General features: G+C 35.7%; 1 long non-coding RNA gene across 2 annotated transcripts; it reads right to left on the bottom strand.

Moving 5' to 3' along the window:
• Positions 1–20,861: 20,861 nt before the first annotated feature.
• Positions 20,862–21,478, bottom strand: LOC145007450 (uncharacterized). Of its 2 annotated transcripts, XR_013662987.1 has the most exons (3): positions 21,450–21,478; positions 21,268–21,338; positions 20,862–21,179 (listed from the first exon to the last, which is right to left on the bottom strand). It is a non-coding gene; the product is annotated as an uncharacterized LOC145007450 (long non-coding RNA). The 2 variants fall into 2 exon arrangements; XR_013662986.1 differs by lacking the exon at positions 21,450–21,478 and having other exon boundaries at positions 21,268–21,409.
• Between the last annotated feature and the right edge of the window lie 603 nt (positions 21,479–22,081).

Here is a 22,081-nt window from a genome sequence, read left to right as displayed (position 1 = left end):
TAAATTCATAGCTACCCGTGATCAACAGGTACTAAGTCCATAGCTACCAATTCCTACAGGTACTAAATCCATAGCTACCAGCGTCTAACAAATAGGTACTAAGTCCATAGCTACCAACTCCTAACAGGTACTAAATCCATAGCTACCAACGTCTGACAGGTACTAAGTCCATAGCTATCAGTGTTTGTCCCATAGGCACTAAGTCTATAGCTGCCAATGTATACTCACATCATCTTCTATCTCTCATCATTCATCTACCCATCTCATACCCAACATATTCGTATATATAAAATAGTATACAGTTTAAGTTCTTTAAAACATGTATAAAACGTTCATCCATCATAGACAACAAGTATTCAGATAATATGCACACATAACACGTAGTTTATATAAAATACTTCATATCTATGTGTAAGATGAAAGGGACTATGCACTCACCTGAGTAGGTGGTGACTCAGCACTCGGACAGCGCTTCGATACTCTCAAAACGATATTCCTTCGATAAAACCTAGTACCAGTACCACTAGGGTTTAGTCTAACAATAACCGTGACTAATTAATAGTCTGACTATTATTATTATTATATAAGCGTTAAATAAAACTCAATATAACTCATAATAATAGCCCAAATTCTCATTATAAGTTCCTAATAATGTTACTATATTAAAACATAAGCTATACTAAAGATAGCGTAGGCATAGCTCACTTACAGCGGGTTTTTCGCAAAACCGGGGTTCGCTGGAGCAGCGTTTCCAAGCTGAAAGACCCTTTTTCTCGGGACTCCGGGAGCCTCGGGGCTTCCTTCGGGTGCTAGGGGGTTTACCTAGGCTTTTAAGGGCTTAAGGGAGCTTAGAGAGAGAGTATAGAGAGAGAAAGAAGAAGGTTGAAGGTGTGAGAATTAATGGAACCCAGCACCTCTATTTATAGGGGTGCTGACTGGCCTACTCGCCGAGTAGGGGGGACCTACTCGCCGAGTAGGGGGACCTACTCGCCGAGTTGGTCCATGTGGTGGCCTTCTGGTGGTGCCACGTGTCCAATTCTGGTGGTGCCACGTCACCCCCTATCGCGTATCAGCCTTCAAACTTAGAAAAATCATAACTTTCGCATACGAGCTCCGTTTTCGACGTTCTTTATATCCACGCGTAGGTAAAATCAGGATCTACAACTTTCGTTTAGACTCCGTCAGCTAATTCTCGACCGATCTCAAATTTAACAGTAGGAGGCGTTTAGACTGTTAAATGACCGCGAAGAGTTCATAACTCCTTCATCCGGACTCCGTTTTCGTCTGTATTTTTACCGTTGAGTTCCTATTAATGAGACCTTCAACTCTCATTTAGGTAGTGTAAGCCAAAAACCGCTCGAACTAAAATTCGAGTTTCGGGCCGTGCACTGCTAAGCCGAATCTTAGAAAAATCATAACTTCTTCATACGAAGTCAGATTTGGGTGTTCTTTTTATTGATGTTCTTAGTTTAACATATTCTACGACTTTTGTTTAGATTTCTAAGGCTAAAAAGTCTTCTATCGTAAATTCACTATTTACGCTTCCCAATGTCGTGCCGGTTCCGTCGCGAAACTTCGACGGGCCATAACTTCTTTGTTATAACTCGGATTTCGGCATTCTTTATATGTACGGAAACCTTGAAACATATTCCACAACTTGGTTAAGATTATTTATTCTAAATAATATTTTGTCGAAAAGTCGTTTTCGACCCCTATTGCCTCTAAATTGAGTAGCCCGGATCTACGGGCGTTACAATTATCTCCCCCTTAGGATGATTACGTCCTGGAATCATCAACGAAACAGGGTCGTATAATGACTCCATACGTTATCTCTTCATCCTAGGTAATAATTATAACTTCTACGTTCCTTCAAATCTATCTCCTAGACTCGTTGACTGCAAGCAGTACTCGATCGTGCACCTGCTCTCTACCTAAGGTTAGACTCCAAATTATGACCTATCATCATGTGATGTACATTTAGACTCAGGTCTCTTAAATTCTAAAACAGACTAAGCCTTCCTTCATGTTCTAATGTGATATAATCATACTTTAACATGTAGCATTTCTAGCTACCAACGAGCGCGATACTTCTATTGATCGCTTTGATTTTAATCGTTCGGTTTAAGTCGGACGCTATATCAAACTTGGTTCTCTAAACCACGTAACCTACTCATCGTAGTTGGACTCAATGTGATATGACCACTAGGGTCGGGATAACAACAATCTTATTAATCATTACCGAAACAATGGTAACGACAATACTTGAATAAAACGAAATCAATTACTGGCTTCTTGGTAACCTTGTGACTTTCCCTGATCCAAGTGTGAGTCCTGTGCTTCCGGTAGTATAGGCCTCTACTACCTTTCACACCTACTCATACTCGTTCCAAGTATTGTCTCGCAGTTTCCCAAGTCACCATGCAGCAAATCACACAACAATTTCACACATCAGATAACAAAACGAAGATTTTATTATTTCTCGAAACTATTACATAGGTGTTCAAGTTTACCCTAGACTATTCCTCTACTAGGCTACATCATACGAAACTATGGCTACTGCATAATCCGATCTTCGGGTAAGAAGTCCTCATTCTTGATTCCTTGCATGGTTCTCTGCCTCGTCAAGGATCATGTGAAATGCCCTCGGCCTTGGTGGTGTTTCTGGTCTTGCTGCTTTATTTTTCCTTGGGCAGTCTGGACATGTGCCCCTTGCCTCCACATCCGTAGCATACTTTGTCATTATGCGTGCAGTCTTTGGAATAGTGACCAGTCCTCCCACACTTGTAACAAGTCACTTTTTCGTTGCACTTTCCACCATGCTTCTTCTTGCATCTATCACACCATCTTGCTTCACCTCCATCTGCTCCTCCAATCTTTGATAATTTGCTTTCCTTGTTCGGCCTCGAAGATCCTTCAAACTTCCGCTTCTCTCCTACCTTATCTTTTTCTAGACCCTTTTCTCTTATCTGGGCCTCTACGTTCTTAGCTGCCCTAATAGCTGCTTTCAAAGTAGTTGCCATTTTGACCATTGGGCCAAAGTCAGTGGGCAGTCCGTTAGCAAACCTATCAATCTTGGAGAGTTCAGTAGGCACTAAGTAGGGGAATAGCTTCATCCTTTCGGTGAATATGGTGGCATACTCATCAACACTCATCTTCCCTTTCTTCAGGTTCTGAAACTCATTGTTTAGGTCTATCAGATCTATCTCCGAGCAGTATTGCATTTTCAACTGTTCCAAAAACTCTTCCCACGACATCCTTAAGGCTTCTCCTCGTGGCATCGTATCTGCCAATAGCTTCCACCAGCTCAAGACTCCAGTTTTCAGCTGTCTTACTGCGAAGACAGTCTTCTGTTTCTCATTACAGCTGCAGCTCTCAAACACCATCTCCATCTCATAGATCCAATCCATAATCTTAACTGGCTTCGGGCTTCCTGAGAGGCTTGGTGGTTTCACACCCAATAAATTCTTGTACATTCGCCCATCCTTGTCGTTTCTCCCTTCTGGGCCATCCCTTTGCTCACCTTGAGTCCCTACTCAACTCACTTGGCGGCTGTAGTTCCCTTCCTCAGATTGCTCGGGAACTGGCTCCGTCGGTTCAACATGTACGGTAGGTTCGTCCCTATTCAACATCTGTCTCATTTCTTCCCTTTGTTCAGCTAACATAGCCCGAATCATGGCTTGAACTCCAGCCATGGTGACTGGCTCAGGCGCAACTTCTTCAACAACAGGTATTTGCTGAACCACTGGGGGTTGGTTCCTGTTCCCATTTGCGTTTACGTTTCCACTACGGGTTCTTGCCATCTTGATCTATACACCAAATAAGGTGAATCTAGATCTTTACTTAGGATTGATGGTTAAATCATCCTTATCACTCCGAAACGTTTATATGCTAGTTCTAATATCGTAGTCGTACGTTTAGAATCCTAAACACATAAGGTTTCCAGATCCGGTCGGCAACAGACCATAGATCCGAACAACTAACACCATATCAGGCACAAGTATTTAGCACATAAAAGCATTTTAGGCACAATTCCTAAAATAATCTAGTGCTCACACCTCACAATCATCGCTTATCATTCTAAGTTTAAGTCTAGAAATAAATCCATATTCCTAGTTCGCTTAAACTAATGCTCTGATACCAACTGTGACATCCCCAAAATCACGGCCAGAAAAGACCAATTTTTGTTTATGCTTTATGAAAAATCAGAGTACTTCATTTTATAAAAAGGTTGCGGAATTTGTTCCCAGAAAAACACGATAAATACGTTATTAAAACATTTTCAAAGAAACGTATTTTTATTCATCTTAAAACGTTTGGGATGTCATCGTTAATACAGAAACATAAGCATAAACAGAACTTACAATTATTTACACTAGTGATCTACATCTCTTTAAATCTCTCAGTGTAATGTCACTTCATTTCGTCACCTGTGATATACATAAACTGAGTGGGTCAGGTTGGGAAACCTAGTGAGTACATAGGGTTTTCAACCCACAATAATATAATTATTATGTTTAATCAAACAATCAACCCAATTACCCATCCCCGTTATCTTCTTTACTCTTTAAGGATTTAACCTAAGAGTCATCTATCCTTCATTCATTTATTCCGAAGACCCTTACTTCCAGGGTTCTAGGACTAGCACTAAATCCATAGCTGCCGATATTCGTTCGTAAAGCACTAATTCCATAGCTGCTATATCTTACTCATCGGGTACTAAATTCATAGCTACCCGTGCTCAACAGGTACTAAGTCCATAGCTACCAATTCCTACAGGTACTAAATCCATAGCTACCAGCGTCTAACAAATAGGTACTAAGTCCATAGCTACCAACTCCTAACAGGTACTAAATCCATAGCTACCAACGTCTGACAGGTACTAAGTCCATAGCTACCAATGTTTGTCCCATAGGCACTAAGTCTATAGCTGCCAATGTATACTCACATCATCTTCTATCTCTCATCATTCATCTACCCATCTCATACCCAACATATTCGTATATATAAAATACGTATACAGTTTAAGTTCTTTAAAACATGTATAAAACGTTCATCCATCATAGACAACAAGTATTCAGATAATATGCACACATAACACGTAGTTTATATAAAATACTTCATATCTATGTGTAAGATGAAAGGGACTATGCACTCACCTGAGTAGGTGGTGACTCAGCACTCGGACAGCGCTTCGATACTCTCAAAACGATATTCCTTCGATAAAACCTAGTACCAGTACCACTAGGGTTTAGTCTAACGATAACCGTGACTAATTAATAGTCTGACAATTATTATTATTATATAAGCATTAAATAACACTCAATATAACTCATAATAATAGCCCAAATTCTCATTATAAGTTCCTAATAATGTTACTATATTAAAACATAAGCTATACTAAAGATAGCGTAGACATAGCTCACTTACAGCGGGTTTTTCGCAAAACCGGGCTTCGCTGGAGCAGCATTTCCAAGCCGAAAGACCCTTTTTCTCGGGAATCCGGGAGCCTCGGGGCTTCCTTCGGGTGCTAGGGGGTTTACCTAGGCTTTTAAGGGCTTAAGGGAGCTTAGAGAGAGAGAGTATAGAGAGAGAAAGAAGAAGGTTGAAGGTGTGAGAATGAATGGAACCCGGCACCTCTATTTATAGGGGTGCTGACTGGCCTACTCACCGAGTAGGGGGGACCTACTCGCCGAGTTGGTCCATGTGGTGGCCTTCTGGTGGTGCCACGTGTCCAATTCTGGTGGTGCCACGTCACCCCCTATCGCGTATCAGCCTTCAAACTTAGAAAAATCATAATTTTCGCATACGAGCTCCGTTTTCGACGTTCTTTATATCCACGCGTAGGTAAAATCAATATCTACAACTTTTATTTAGACTCTGTCAGCTAATTCTCGACCGATCTCAAATTTAACAGTAGGAGGCGTTTAGACTGTTAAATGACCGCGAAGAGTTCATAACTCCTTCATCCGGACTCCGTTTTCGTCTGTCTTTTTACCATTGAGTTCCTATTAATGAGACCTTCAACTCTCATTTAGGTCGCGTAAGCCAAAAACCGCTCGAACTAAAATTCGAGTTTCGGGTCGTGCACTGCTAAGCCGAATCTTAGAAAAATCATAACTTCTTCATACGAAGTCAGATTTGGGCGTTATTTTTATTGATGTTCTTAGTTTAACATATTCTACGAATTTTGTTTAGATTGCTAAGGCTAAAAAGTCTTCTATCGTAAATTCACTATTTACGCTTCCCGATGTCGTGCCGGTTCCGTCGCGAAACTTCGACGGGCCATAACTTCTTTGTTATAACTCGGATTTCGGCATTCTTTATATGTACGGAAACCTTGAAACATATTCCACAACTTGGTTAAGATTATTTATTCTAAATAATCTTTTGTCGAAAAGTCGTTTTCGACCCCTATTGCCTCTAAATTAACTAGCCCGGATATACGGGCGTTACATTTAGAATACAAGCAAAATCATGATGTGTCATTCTTGGGATTTAGTGTTGTAAATTTATACATTTATACATATATACACACATACACCCCCCACACACCCCATATATATATATATATATATATATATATATATATATATATATATATATATATACACACACACACACACACACACTTTTTTCCATGACCATATACTCTACTCTATCATTAGCAGTTTTAGTTAATCATATTTCGTACATGAAGAAAATATAGTCACATGAGTTAATTGAGAATCATGTAAATTGTTTTGTAAATTCACATAAGTCTAATTCTTTGTTGATTTAATGCTATAATAGTTTGGCACATGTCCAAAGAAACACATACACACACAAACACACACACGTACACACACACACACATATATATATATATATATATATATATATATATATATATACGTGTGTGTCTTCTCTCTTTCTATCTTTCTCTCTCTCTCTCTCTCTCTCTCTATATATATATATATATATATATATATATATATATATATATATATATATATATGTGTGTGTGTGTGTGTGTGTGTGTGTGTGTATATAATATTTATTCAAGATATGTCAATGTTTTGCATTTCGACTATCATAGGTTATACCACTTAGATCAAATATAAATCTTGAATCATGTATTGCATTCCATGAATCTCATTATAACAATGTATTTCCCTATCAAGACTAGCAACCTACAAGGTTTCAAAATGGAATTTAATTAGTATGCCAAGGGCATACTTATAATAAGTGGTTAAGAGTGTCTAAGCTCTAATTAATACTTAGAACTTATCTTAATTATGAGTAAAATTCAACCCATTTGGTCTTCTCATTAGAAATGTCTTATGTTATTAAATGATTTATTTATGTAAGTATCTTAAATTTTCTTATAATACTTAGATTTCGGAAACATTTTGATACACCATATAAATGACCTCACTCAAATGCTTTTTCAATCATATATTTTGAAATCCATTTTTAAGCTCGATAATCCGAATTATACATTTATGACAACAAACATGTAAATATATTTAATATGTTTTTTTACCTAATACGAATAATTCCTCATAGTCTATACTTAACTTAAAGAATCAATTTTGATCCGGTGCTAAATTTATACACCTTTACCTATATAAATCTTTACTCGTAAGATATGTTATATCCTAGTAGAATTGATGTTTTGTTTCAACTCTTTTTCCCGTTCTTTCTTCACCTCGACCACTTCGTGGAATCTAGTAAATATATTAATATTGGAAGAACTTCATCTGAATCCTTGTAATCACTCACCACGCTGTGGTGATCTATTTAATGTGCCACGGTACCTAGAGTTCAGCAAAGTACATTGTTGATTCAATTTCAGTTTTACGGATAACTTTCACCTAATGTCTAAAACATATATCTTCTTTTTTGTAACCCATTTTTGATGATATTTATATACATGTGAAGGTGGGAACATACTCTACAAATATTTTAATTCATTTATCACTTACTTAATACGAGTCTTAATCTATTAAGTCACAAAGTAGGCCGAAAAAACATTAAAATACCCATTTGGCCAAAATGCATATTCTCATGCATTCTTTATGTTGAACTTACTCATCTAAACTCTTCTTAGTGACTTCAACTTATCTTGTTCATTTTCATAAAGTCACAACTTCGTAATCTCATATTTATCTCTTTAATGACCAAATTTCTCTTTTGGTCAATATTTGGCTAAAAGTCAACTTTCTCTAAATTTTGGGTTCTTACAATCTACCCTTATTAAATAGATTTCATCATCGAAACATTTTCTTACTTTCTTGGTCATTGTCTTCCTTAATGTCCTATTTCTAAGGTTATTCTTTTCTTTAAACTCGTAACCCAAAATAGCTACCTATTTCCTATTTCTTTGCATTTTCAATGCATTGTCTAATCTTTCTTCATCTATCTACTTACATTGGTTGTTAACGGATGTCCACTACTCTATATACCCTTATTCGATCACATTTCATCTTAAGACCATTTCTCATCTTTTTTGTACCACTTTTCACAACCATGTGCATAAACTTACCTCTTTCATTCTTTTTTCTCATAAGTGTATCAACACACTTCTTAACCATCTTCTCATATGTAAGTTACCATTTATCAAGCACTTCCACTGCACCATTATCACACTTCAATAGGTGACTAATCATCCCTTTCCTAACTCTTTTCTAACTCTTAGTGAAGCATTACATCTACTTACTTCAATTTCATTCTAGGGTGTTGTATCTAACTACAATTCTTTTCTCTACAATCTCTTAGTGCTCATGAACTACTTTCACTTCCATCTCTTTTGTATTATCGATACTCCAAGTATCAATCTATACATATAAATTTCTTCTAAGCACCATGTTTATCTTCTAGCCTCACCACTTGATCTTCAAGTAGTTTAATGGGTCGATTGAATCACCATAAGCACAATGTGTCTACAACGCCCATACACTACTTGCACACTATACTTAGACAAAGTGAAACTCACCATTACAATCCATGATTCATAATTTTTATATATCCTTTGTTATTCCACCTCTCGATCCCCAAGTAGCTTAATGATTCCTTTAAATCACGATAAGTGCAATGTGTATGCAAAGCCCATACTTTTGCATGCACAATATGCTTATATAGATTCAATTTCACCATTTCATTTTTTGGTTCACAAATCTCATTTCTTACATGATAAATTCTTCTCAATTTACCATGCTAGCACTTCTTCTCTCAACCTACTTTATCCTTATCAACTCCATTGAACCACAATAAGCGCCATGTGTCTGCAACGACCATAAACTGCATATACACATCATACTTATCTAGATTCAATATCACCACTTCATCACCCGATTCATAAAGATCTTATCTGTTTTTCTCATGACCCATTTCTCTATTTGAAATTTTTTGGTACTTATCTTCTTTAGTCCTCAGCTGCTTGCAATCTAACTACTATGACCTTCCCACTTCTCCTTACTTATTCTACACTTGATATATCTAAATTATGTATTTTAACATATTTAATCTTCTCTTACATTAAGAAGTTAAACACTCCTTATATTTCTAACTTCTCATATATAGATGACACCTAGTCATCTTATTCTCTATTGGAATTCTATACCCAACCCTAGACTTTACTCATGATATTACTATCTGCTCACTTCTATATGCTACTTCTTACTCTACTTCTAACTGTCCCTTATTACACATAAGGTTTGATTTTCTTCTTTCTATAATAGTTACTCACATGTAAACTGTTACATCACTTCCCATGCTAACTGACCACTAGTGAATGCTATCGCTACCCCCGTAGTCTTACAACACTTCCCATGCTAACTGACCACTAGTGAATGCTACGGCTACCCCCTTAGTCATATAACACTTTCCATACTAACTGACCACTAGTGAATGCTACGGCTACCCCCATAGTCTTACAACACTTTCCCTACTAACTGACCACTAGTGAATGCTATGGCTACCCCCGTAGTCTACAACATTTTCTATACTATATGACTACTAGTGAATTCTACGGCTACCCCCGTAGTCTTACAACACTTTCCATACTATATGACTGCTAGTGAATGCTACGACTACCCTCATAGTCTTACAACACTTTACATACTAACTGACCACTAGTGAATGCTACGACTTCCCCCGTAGTCTTATAGCACTTTCCAAACCGGGTCGAACCCGCACTCGACCTAACACACCGTTGAACTTGAGTCCTAACCGAAACTCTAACCTGGTTCCTGAAACCTGCTATCATGTGACCGCACTGTATCAGTACCGCACCCAAGCCCGTGATCAAAGCATCACAGTAAAACACGAATTCATGTACACCCTTTGGCAGGGTGAGAATTGGTGCCTCGCACAACCACTACCTGAGAGTCTCAAATGCTGCCTGTTGCTCAGGCCCCCAACAAAAGGCCATCGATTTCTTGGTCTATCGAGTCAAAGGAATCGCAATCTCGGAGAAGTCCCATGTAAATCTCCGGTAATAACCAGGTAGACCTAGGAAACTCCGAATCTCAGATGGAGACCTCGGAATCTCCCACTGCATCACGACCTATATCTTGGCCAAATTGACTAGAATACCCTTGTTGTTTACAAGGTGCCCAAGAGATTGCACCCCGCACAACCAGAACTCACATTTGGAGGACTTTATAAAAAGTCTCTCACCCACTTAGATTCAACTAAGTCTTCATGGCACGTGAGAATTAAAGGATTCCCAATCCTTCTCGCTTTCTAGTATCCTACTGATGACAACCTGTGCTTACCAATGCTAGCGATTAGTCACCGATTAAACCTTATGATCGCCCATACTCGGAAATCTTGATGAGTACTCTTGAAATCTGGTCCATTCTGACACCTCAATCCACCTCCCATGCTGACAACTAGAGGCTCTAATCTTCACTCTGGCTGACGAGTCCTCGTTCCTACTTCCAATCTTGCAGCACCACTGAACTTTATCCATACACAGCCCACGCGAAAATAAAATTCTCTTGAACATCTGATGACCAACCACTTATGCATCTAACACCCACAACTGACATCACCATATTCGTGCTACTTATCATATCTTAGCAATAGTAGTGCATTGAAATACAAATTTCATCCATAAACAAATTCGACCATATACGAACAAATGATAGAATCACTAAACTTTGACTTCACTAGAGAGCTATCGCTCTAATCCTGACCCAATATTCTCTGAATAATACTCCAGCACAGATCTCGAAAAAGATCCAGGATGAGAACAGTACACGTGGAATCCACTCTGCAAGATACATCCCTATGTAGGTTTATCAAGGACTTTTTGCATGCAGATTGGCATATGAAAATCCTTGATAACCCAGACAGTAGCAGAAACCGACCTAATATCTGACTTGTCTAAACTCACTCAACTTTTGAAGCGGTACAGATTCCCCATATCCACTTGAAGTGGAAAATAATGACATACCCGTTAACATCTAACGAAATCTTGATCTTGACGGCAGGGACCAACTATAAGATCTTCCTTCCCGAAGGATTCTAAGGGTCCACAGACCTTGGGTTCCAAATGAACCACTAACTCCCACCACGACAAATCGGGCCCGAAAGGCCCCGAGACGACTACCAAGGGATCCCAAAGTCATTTCCATGGCTGAATGAAAGACCACTAATGTCCATTCCCATAATTATATAAGTAATCTCCGATGAGATGAACTTGTGCGATCACGCATCGACTGGCTTAGACCCTAATCCTGAGCCAGAACCCAAATCTGAGTTTTGTTCTTGGGTGCTTAACACCATACCAAACTGGCATTCCAAAGATCTGAATATACCCGAAAATCCTTAGCACCTTTTGTTGACATGACCAACCTTACCACACATGTAGCACCCTAAACTCTTGGAGCGACAAACTCCCTTGTGCACTTTCTCGTACGTGCTACACTGACTCCGACCCTGCTGGCCTTTCACCTGATGATCAGAAATCATGGGTCTCTTCCTGGTACCCTTTACTATACGCACCTAGCACAAACCCCTTTTCTCAAAGTGCGCCAAATCGATCTCGCATCTGCAACTTCTTGGAAATCATATCCCTCATGGTCTGACACCCTGTGACGCTCGCTAGCTCGCTTGCCAATGGCTAAGCTGCAACAATTGGAACATCCTCTGTCCCCAAACCGGGTCATAAACTCTTCCCCGAAGCTTCTCAGATTCTCCAAGACTCTCACAGATTCGAGTATGGATCCAATGTTTTTAGTAGTACGGGCCCAATACTACCTTCCACACCTATCCATACTTTCCTCTGCAATCCTCCCGGATCCTCCAAGTCACTTCCTCAAACTGGTGCACCCAAGTTTCACTGAGCCTCACTACTAACCCACTAAAACATATTCTAGGCTTTCCTACGTTCCCGTACTCACCTAGTCCTCAGTTGTTGAAAGATTCCCAGTAATGTCAACTAGCTACCTCATGAATATAGCTAACTTACATTACTATGAGTCCCACAAAGCACAGAGCAAGGAACCTTTTGACACTGGAAAATCTGACCATCATATTCCAATCAAACCATTATATCCTCTACTCAGGGATCTGTACATGCAGTTCAAAGGCTCATATAATCAGGCATAACCTAAACATGTTATCCTATGACTGACCGATCAGTACTAGCGTGCAAATCTACAAGCACATACAATAGGCATATAAGGCATCCTTCCTAGATCCTCAACCCTAATCTAGCATTCAATTTTCATAATCATATCATAACATTTATGGGTATCTTGGGGAAAACTTACTTAAGCTCGACTGATTGCACTCATCACACACCTTGTTCTTTTTAAAGTTCTTTTCCCTTTTCAAACTTCTTTTTTATAAAATGATTTATACTTATGAAAATTTTCATACCAAGTCCTTAGTTTGAGTTCAGACACACCCGAGAGTATGCCTGGATCCCTTAAACCAAGGCTCTGATATCAACTTGTAACATCCCAAAATTCGAGGCCAAAATTTTCATTCTTTTAGTAAGTTATAATAAAACCAACGGTATAAGAAAACATCCATAATAGCATGTCATGTCAAAACCAAAGTAAAAATAATCAAAACATGTTATCATAGAAAATTTCATAGTATAATCCCAAAGATCTCATGTGCGGAAGAACCATAGTGTGATGCGTTGCGATCGAGATGACTCCTTTCCTTTGAAAACGAAGTTCCTGAAACCAAAACTGAAAAAACTGTAAGGACGAAGCTTAGTGAGTTCCCCCATCATACCGCATACCATACAATCACATAGCATACATACTGTCGGGCAATTATGGGGTGCCCTACCTACCCATGTCAAGCCATTCTGGGGTGATGAATATCCATGTGAAGCAATTTTGGGGTGTTGACTACCCGTATCAGGCCATTTTGGGGTGTCTGCCTACCCTCCAGTCTATTTCACCCGGTCACGAGGACTATTTCACCCCTTACTAGAATCATATAATAACAAATCATAAACATGTTGTCAGACATATCTGGGGTGTCCGACCTACCCTTTGGTCCTAACAACCGATCGGGGGACTATTCCCCTCTTACTACCACTATCACATAGAACATAATATACTGGCACATAGAGCACATCAAGTAATAGCAAACCAGACAATTAACACAAAGATAATCATCTCAACTGTAATCAACTACTAGTGGGTCGGTCTTAGTGCCTTAGACCCACTTTTACTGGAAGGTAACTCACCTCACACTACTGAAGTCCCACAAACATAACCCCCAGCTACTGGATGACAGATTCCCGAAATGTCAATATCAAAACATCACCCAATTAATAATTGGGTTCTGACACATAACCATAAATACATACTTGGGGGTAAATACTACTTTACCCCTAACTTAGCTTTATTCAAGCCTAAGGCCCAATCTAAAGGCCCAAAAGTAAACTATGAGTCAAAGCCCAACATATGGCCCAATTTTCCAAATTAGGCCCATCCTTTACAAGGTCTCACCATAAGGCCCAACCATTTATTCCAGTCCAACTTTTTGACATTCTAAAGGTCCAATATCATATAATCATTAAGGCCTAACTATGGCCCAATTTTCCAAATTGGGTCCAACTCCTCATATGGGCCTTACCTCAAAGCCCATTAATTATTCTAGTCTATTTGTGTGATCTTGGATGGCCCATTAATAACCCGATCATCAAGGCCTAATATAAAGTCCCAATAATAAACCCAAGTGAAATTAGCATTTCACATAAAATGACGAATAGGGTTACATGTTTCTCACTTAACCCATTAAGGACTTAATCCATTAAGTCCACCACTCTTCTAAATAACTCATATGGTGTGATTGGGCTTAATACACACTTCTATACCAATGGCCCAAATGTGGGTCTCGATAAGTCCAAGCCCATAAATCCAATTTTAGGGTTTTTTAAAGACCTATTCTCCATTCTTTCTAAAACTACATCTTATTTCTGAAAGACCCAAACTTTCATACTTCACAATATTGTTACTCCAAATCATGCTACATGCATATTTATAAAACAATATTTTACATTTATAGTTTATTTACATAGACTGGATATAAACCGACTATTAAGATTTTTACAAAGTTTTACACATATTACATGCTTTCCCAGGAATACAATACAAAAGTTATAACATTATGTATTCTATTTCTTATACCAGTACAAAACTATATTGGATGCTTATCACCTGCAATAGTTTTAAACGTTGAGAGGGATAAGCGGGGTGATACTTAGTGAGTTCAATAATAGTTACAATATAACATTATGCCATATACATATCAATATGATAGAAGCATAGAGGGAAAAGGAACAAGATAGGCAAATGAGTATCATATGATAGGCTTCCCATATCAACGAATAATCAGATTCAAAGATTTGAATTCAATGAGATATAACAATTTCAACACATGATATACATCCATAAGACTTCAGCCCAAATGGCGCAGAAAATACAATTTCAGGATATCATTCCCTAGAATACACAGGCTTTCATCACTATCTTTGTATTCTGTTAATGCCAAAGTGATGCTTATGTCATACACTTTATGGCCAAAGGCTACATACCAGTACCTAAGCGATGCTTATGCCATACACTTCGTGGCCTAAGGTATAGCTCATTATCATAATAACATGGGAAAGCACGTTGAACATATAACACTTAACATACAATTGTCCCTATATTGAAACCCACTATGAAATAACCGGGGATTAAATGATAATTTGGGCAGCACTTCGACTCTAAATATGACTTTCTGTGATGAAAACCGGGGATTTTAGTTGAAAACTGGCCTTACTCGGGCAGAGTTTCGACTTGAAAATATAATTTTCTCAAGAACTTCGGAGCGTCGGGGCTTGCTTGGGGTGTCGGAGTTGATATCGGGGCTTCGGGGGTGTTAGAGGGGCTTGAGAAAGGTTAGAGAGTGAAAGAGAGTAAGAAAATGTAACATAAATCCGGAGATCCTCGGTCTCTATTTATAGGGGACCGAAGCAGCTGACTACGTTGAGCGTAAGTCCTTTGTATGTTGGACGTACTGCAACGCGGCTCAGTACGCGGGGCGTACATGAGATGAGTTATCTGATTGGAACCCAAGCTCAGATGTGGCACTTCGTGTGAAGAGAGAGGGACGTGGCCTACTTCTGACCCCACTTGTGAACGCTGGGAGTACCTCCTCAGATAAGGCTTCGAATTTTCATTTATTTTTATTTTAAAACTTCGAAAATTCATATCTTTTGCATCCGAGCTCCGTTTTTGACGTTCTTTATATACACGCGTAGGTGAGGTTATACTTTACAACTTTCGCTTATATTACGTCGGCTAAGTTTGATTTCATTTTTAATATTCTATTTTTAACGAGCCGGAATAGAAAAAGTCTGTTAAAAATTCATAACTTCTTCATCCGATGTCCGTTTTCGTCTGTCTTTTTTACCATTGTACTACTATTGACGAGACATTCGATTCTCATTTAGGTTGTGTCGGCTAAAAATCACTCGATCTTTATTTCGAGTTTTTAGCTGTCTACTGTTATATCGAAACTTAGAAAAATCATAACTTCCTCATACAAATTCAGATTTAGACGTTCTTTTTATGAAAGTTCTCGGTTTAATGAATACTACAACTTTAATTTAGATCATATAAGCTAAAAAGTAGTTTATCAAAAACTCACGTTTTATGTCATTCAATGTCGTGCGGGTTCTGTCGTGAAACTTCAAATAGTTATCAATTATTCGTTATAACTCGGATTTCAATGAGGTTTTTGCCTAAATGTTTCTAGCGAGATTCTTTATAACTTTCAATAATAAAATTTTATTTATTTCAAATTTTATATTTTCTTTAAATTTCAATATTAAACTTTTGATTGGAATCTCATAAGACTTCCAATATTTTTCGAGTGATTCTAAACATAGTTTTACTTTATTTCTAGTAAAAACTATCTGTTCTAGGTCATTTTTTGAGCTTTTTGGTCCATATATTCTTATTCTTTGAGTTTGATTGAACTCCATAACCTTTTTGTGACTTATTTGACTTCTGTACCATGGTTATGGTTATAAAGGGGACTTTCATGACTTAGTTTAGTGTCCATGCAATGGGTGTAACTATTAAGAGCTTAGGAGCTAAGATCCTGGCTTATTGGGATGTCTTAATGGATAAAGTCAGAAACTTTATCGATCAAGACCTTGGGAAGGTTCAAATCTGATATTTGTTGATCATGTGGTTAAAAGATAAGATCTTAATTCATTAAGCTGTGAGAGACCAGTTCCCACAACGTGGCAATCTTCTTGCCACGACTTAGTGGCTAGTGTCACCATGATTGTTTTGTTGTGTAGCTGCCACAATGTGGCCTATGGGTGGCCACGACGAGGAGGTCACGTCGGGATAACTTTGACCCTTGACTTTTTAAATAAGTTGAATGTTGGTCAACTTGAGGGTTTTAGGGTGTTGACTAAGAGGGTACTTCTATATTTAAGATTAGGTGATTCTTAGTACTGGTCTTCACTATTAAAGAGTTGTTGTGTTAGTCTGCTATTTGCAAGGTGAGTCTTCTCACTATATTACCTACACAGTATAGTGCATACTAAACTAGCCAAGTCTTACTTTTTTATTGTTCTTATGTGTATTTATTGTGTTGCCAATAACTCCAAGACTCTTGATAGTCCGTAGGGTTGCTGATACATAGAGTTGCTGATAACCCATAAGGCTGTTGTGACCCCATAAGACTGTTGATAGTCCTCAGGACTATTGATAGTGGTAGGGTTGTTGATATCCCATAATTATTTATTATGATGTGTTTTATGTGATATTTTGGGAACTCATTAATCTCTGTGCTTACAGTTGTGGATTTAAATGTGTTTCAGGTACTTCAGATGATCGTGGGAAGGCGAAGGGTTGAATGTACACACCCATTGTCAATTTTGGCGATTCTGCATTATTATGATACTCTGATTTTTAGGAGGACTTTATTTGGATACTTATGGTTTTCTTGACTTGGTTTTTATGGAAACAATGCTTTTACTTAATTTAAAAATAAAAACTTTGGTTGTGAAAATAGGACGTTACATTGAAAGCAAACGGAAAAAAAAAAATCATAAACACTATTATATTCATTTTTTCAGATAAAAAACATGGACTAAAAAAATTATACAAAAAAACGAAATGATTTTTTTCGTATAACCTGGTGCATACGCTTCCAATGCAAAAATATACAACCATTCTATTAGTTGTTGATCACTATGATTTCCAGTGTTCACGATTGGTTCATTGGTTCTTTATTAATAATGGTTTTATATTGTACTTAACGCTATATATATATATATATATATATATATATATATATATATATATATATATATATATATATATATATATATATATAGTTAAGATCATATATAACCATTAAATATTGTGTGAATGTGTGACCAATTATAGTCCAATTAATATAAAAAGTAATTTTTCATTTTCTATTAATTAAATAATATATATTTGGAATGCATCAGTTTTGTGTTTGAATATATGGAACCGTTTCTTAGCAAAAATCATTCGGTTATAATAGAATAGTTGGAAAAGTAAGTTTTCAAAAACCATAGTGTTGCTATTGCTTAGTTAAAAAATAAGGTGCAAATTGACTTTTTGTTTTTGTTTTTTTTGTTAATATTTATTGTAAAGGTTTGAAGATTGTTTTATTTATTTATTTATTTATAAGGATTTATCAATAAATAATGGATTCATGGTTTTGATTTTTGATGCATATGTTCCGATAACCCAAATCTTAAATAATGGTTAAGTAATGGTGTTCATATACATTAAGTAAGAATTGATTGTTTGGATATTTTTTATAAAGAATTTATAAATCTAATTATTTAAACGATTCTAAAATAATAAAATATATAGTTTATACCTATTTCAATTTAGTTCTTTTTGCAAATGAATTCTTAAGGAATTTAGTAGAATTTCTTTGTATATTCTTAAAAGAATATTGTATATGATATAAAGAATGTAGTATATACAACAACTTATTCTTAAATAATATAATATAGAAAGTTATTTATATTGTTTGATTTGTTGTATATATTCTTGTTTTACGACATAAAAATGATTGTTTTATGTTCTGAGAATGATTCTTATTTTTATAGTATCTATTACTCATCATACTACAATACTTTTTCCTTAAAGTAATGAAATTTTAATGTCTACTATATGAATGTATATTCCTTAAAAATGTTAATTTTTTTGAATGAAAATTGTATTCTTTAAGAATGAAAGAATAAAAATATATGTTCATATATATAGAATAACGTCGTATTCTTAAAAAAATATATTATATTTTAATATGCTGAATAAAATATGCCACATGAGTGATTTTTATTAATTAATTTTATTTAATTGGCTAAAATGTAGTTACTTTCTTTTCTCTCTCTTTTAATACAATGTCATTATTACCATAATAATTAATAGTGAAATTATATAATGAATGTTAGTCCATGTTAGTAACATGTACATTAAAATCACATCCTTTGATTTTATAAATCTAATGATTATAATTTGGTCATACATTCATACAATACTTGTGATTCACATTTGATCCTAACCCTATATATATATATATATATATATATATATATATATATATATATATATATATATATATAATGTTAGGTTCATTTGAAACGGGTCTAAATTTGTGTAACCGTGATACCATTTTTTTCTAGTGAAATATTCTAATATTTTGTTATTCAAAAAAATATAATATATGTAATATTTTGATATTTTAAAAAAATATTTTTAACATATTTTACATTGAAATATTCTAAAAGCATATAATATCAGAATATTATACATATTATACTTTTACGATGACTAGAATATTAGAATATTTCATCAGAAAAATTTGGTCTCACGGTCTCACAAATTATGTCTGTCTCAAATGAATTCTTATATATATATATATATATATATATATATATATATATATATATATATATATATATATATATATATATATATATATATATACACACACACACACACACATAGTGGTGGCATTGGGGTGGTGTCGGTGGTGCGGTCACACCAGACCTCCGATTTTAAGGGGCCTTTGATTTTTAAGATAATTTATAGTTATAGTATTGGTATTTTTGTATAATTTATTTTTATGTTTTATCAATAAATAAAATTAGCCCAGTAACATTTGATTCCAATTTTAGAGATGCATTTTAATTGTTAAAAAAAATCAACAAAAATCAAAATCTAATCATAAATTTAAATTTTATCAACAATTTAAGGAAAATATCTATATCCAAAAAAATGCAAATATGTTTTCTTTATAAATTTTAGACAACGTTTTTATACTTTATAAACTCACCAAAAAGTAAGAAAAAATCAAACCCTACTAAACCAAGTAATTGTGTTGCTCGTCTCTTGTCTTTTGGCTTTTGCTGTTCTGAATATCTCATCGATTGCTTACTGCAAATTAAGGTTAGTATTTCATCTCTTTTAATTTTTCAACCATCATTGTTGCTTGATTGCAGTGTTTTGCTTTCTGTCATCTCTCCGTGTTAATGCTCCATAAAGTTAATGAATAATGAAAGTGTTGTTGGTTTGTTTTTTAATGTATTGGTTTGAGAAGGCTTTGGATTGTGCGAGAGCTATAGCTTCTGATTTGGATGTTGATCCAGTGTTTGTTGAGAAAAACAATAGAAGAAGAGTTGTTAAAAAAACGACATTTTGGTGAGAATGACATTGGGTCATCAGAGCCGGTACATGAACTTTCACCTTAAGAGTCATTTAGGATTCATTATTTTGTGCACATAGTTGATCAAGCTATTGGTTCATTGGAGTGAAGGTTTGAACAATACAAACAATATGAAGACATTTTTAGTTTTTTATTCACAGCAGAAAACACTACAAAAAAATGCTAATTTGTGACCAAAATGAAATGGTCACTAACAATAGAAAGGGTCGTCACTAAACAATTTAGTGACCAAAATGCCGGTCATCACTTTTCGTCACTATAGGTCCATCACAAAACCGATTTAGTGACCAAAACATATAAGTAATCATTAAATAGTGACTACAATATCTTTGTCACTAAATCAATGACGACCTGTTTCGTCACTAAATGTTGTCACTAATCAACGGAAGTCGTCACTATTTTGTCCCACTACTGACCATAAAAAGTCGTCACTATGCTAATCAATTAGTGACCATACATAGTCGTCACTGGTTTATCCAATTAGTGACCATAAAAATTCGTCACTGTTTTATTCAATTAGTGACTATACAAAGTTGTCACTGGTTTATCCAATTAGTGACCATAAAAAGTCGTCACTAATTTTTGTTGTTGTTTTTTGCATTTAACCCACTTAAGTAACTAGTCAATGGTAAAATATACTATTATTCATTGATAAACACAAATTATTCTTAAATTTAAACAAACCCACAATAGCTAAAAACGAAAAGGTTGGGGAAAATTATTTTCCATTTAGTACAATTTTAAATTATCATGCAAACATACAACTTTTCAGCAAATTACACAAAAAAACCAAATAAAGAAAAGATTCAACTCTTCCCAGTTTTTTTTTACAATAAATGCCTTTACATTCTCTTGATCCTTTCAGCAACGTAGGTGAAATAGTATTGCAATACATTAATCTATTACTCTTTCAAATGATGCTCAAACAAAGATGTTATCTTAATCTGCAATACATGTATGTGATTTCAGTTAACACGATTTACTTTTTTTACTTGACAAAAATCCATCAATCAAAGAAACTTACAAACTTACAACAGTCAAAGCTTGCTTAGAGCTCTTACTCCACCAATCATCACTGGTTTATCCAATTACATACTTCATTCCTTATTAAGAAAGTTTTGACTTAATATAGAACTTAAAAGACAAATAAAACTCACAATTGATTAATCAATATAAAAAAAAAACTAAAAATTTAGTGTTTTTGATGCAGATACCTGTAATGCGAACCATTGATTCTCTTCTAGAGATATCTGTTGCATGTGACCATCACAATTGCATGTTTTTTGGCACCAATATTTGATTGAAATTTACAAAAAGTGCCAAATCAAGACCATTAATAATAACAAAAAAAATCAATCAACAATGATATTTATAAAAAATGCAATGTTCGAACCATACTACAAGATAAAAAATCTTACTTGAACACGTTTAAATTCTCTTGCAACAGGGATCAGTATATGGCCCCATGCTGCAATATAATTTGCATCACCACATTTTCCATTCTCCCATGGAACATTTATATTGTATCCTTCACCTTCTCCATCACACTTCATGTCATATGATCCATCATCACCAAAGGGATAAAAAGTCCCATACTCATCCCTACATTATTTGTAGTTTTAAACCAATTTTTTTTAATAAGAGATAATTATTAATATTGGAAACTAATCATTTACCTGTGTTCAGAGAATAACAACACTTGGGAGTCCTTATAGAAGGTATTTTGAGTACCATTTCCATGATAAACATCCCAATCAACAATTAGTATCTTGTTAATACCTAATTCATGCGATATACATAAGAAGAATTAATTTAGATAATTCATAACATAGTAGTCAATGGTTGA

Source organism: Lactuca saligna, chromosome 7 (genome assembly GCF_052625555.1).
Source record: "Lactuca saligna cultivar CGN05327 chromosome 7, ASM5262555v1, whole genome shotgun sequence".
Classification (NCBI taxonomy): domain Eukaryota; kingdom Viridiplantae; phylum Streptophyta; class Magnoliopsida; order Asterales; family Asteraceae; genus Lactuca; species Lactuca saligna.
Note: the sequence above shows the minus strand (reverse complement) of the source record. Positions and strands in the feature narration are given on the sequence as shown.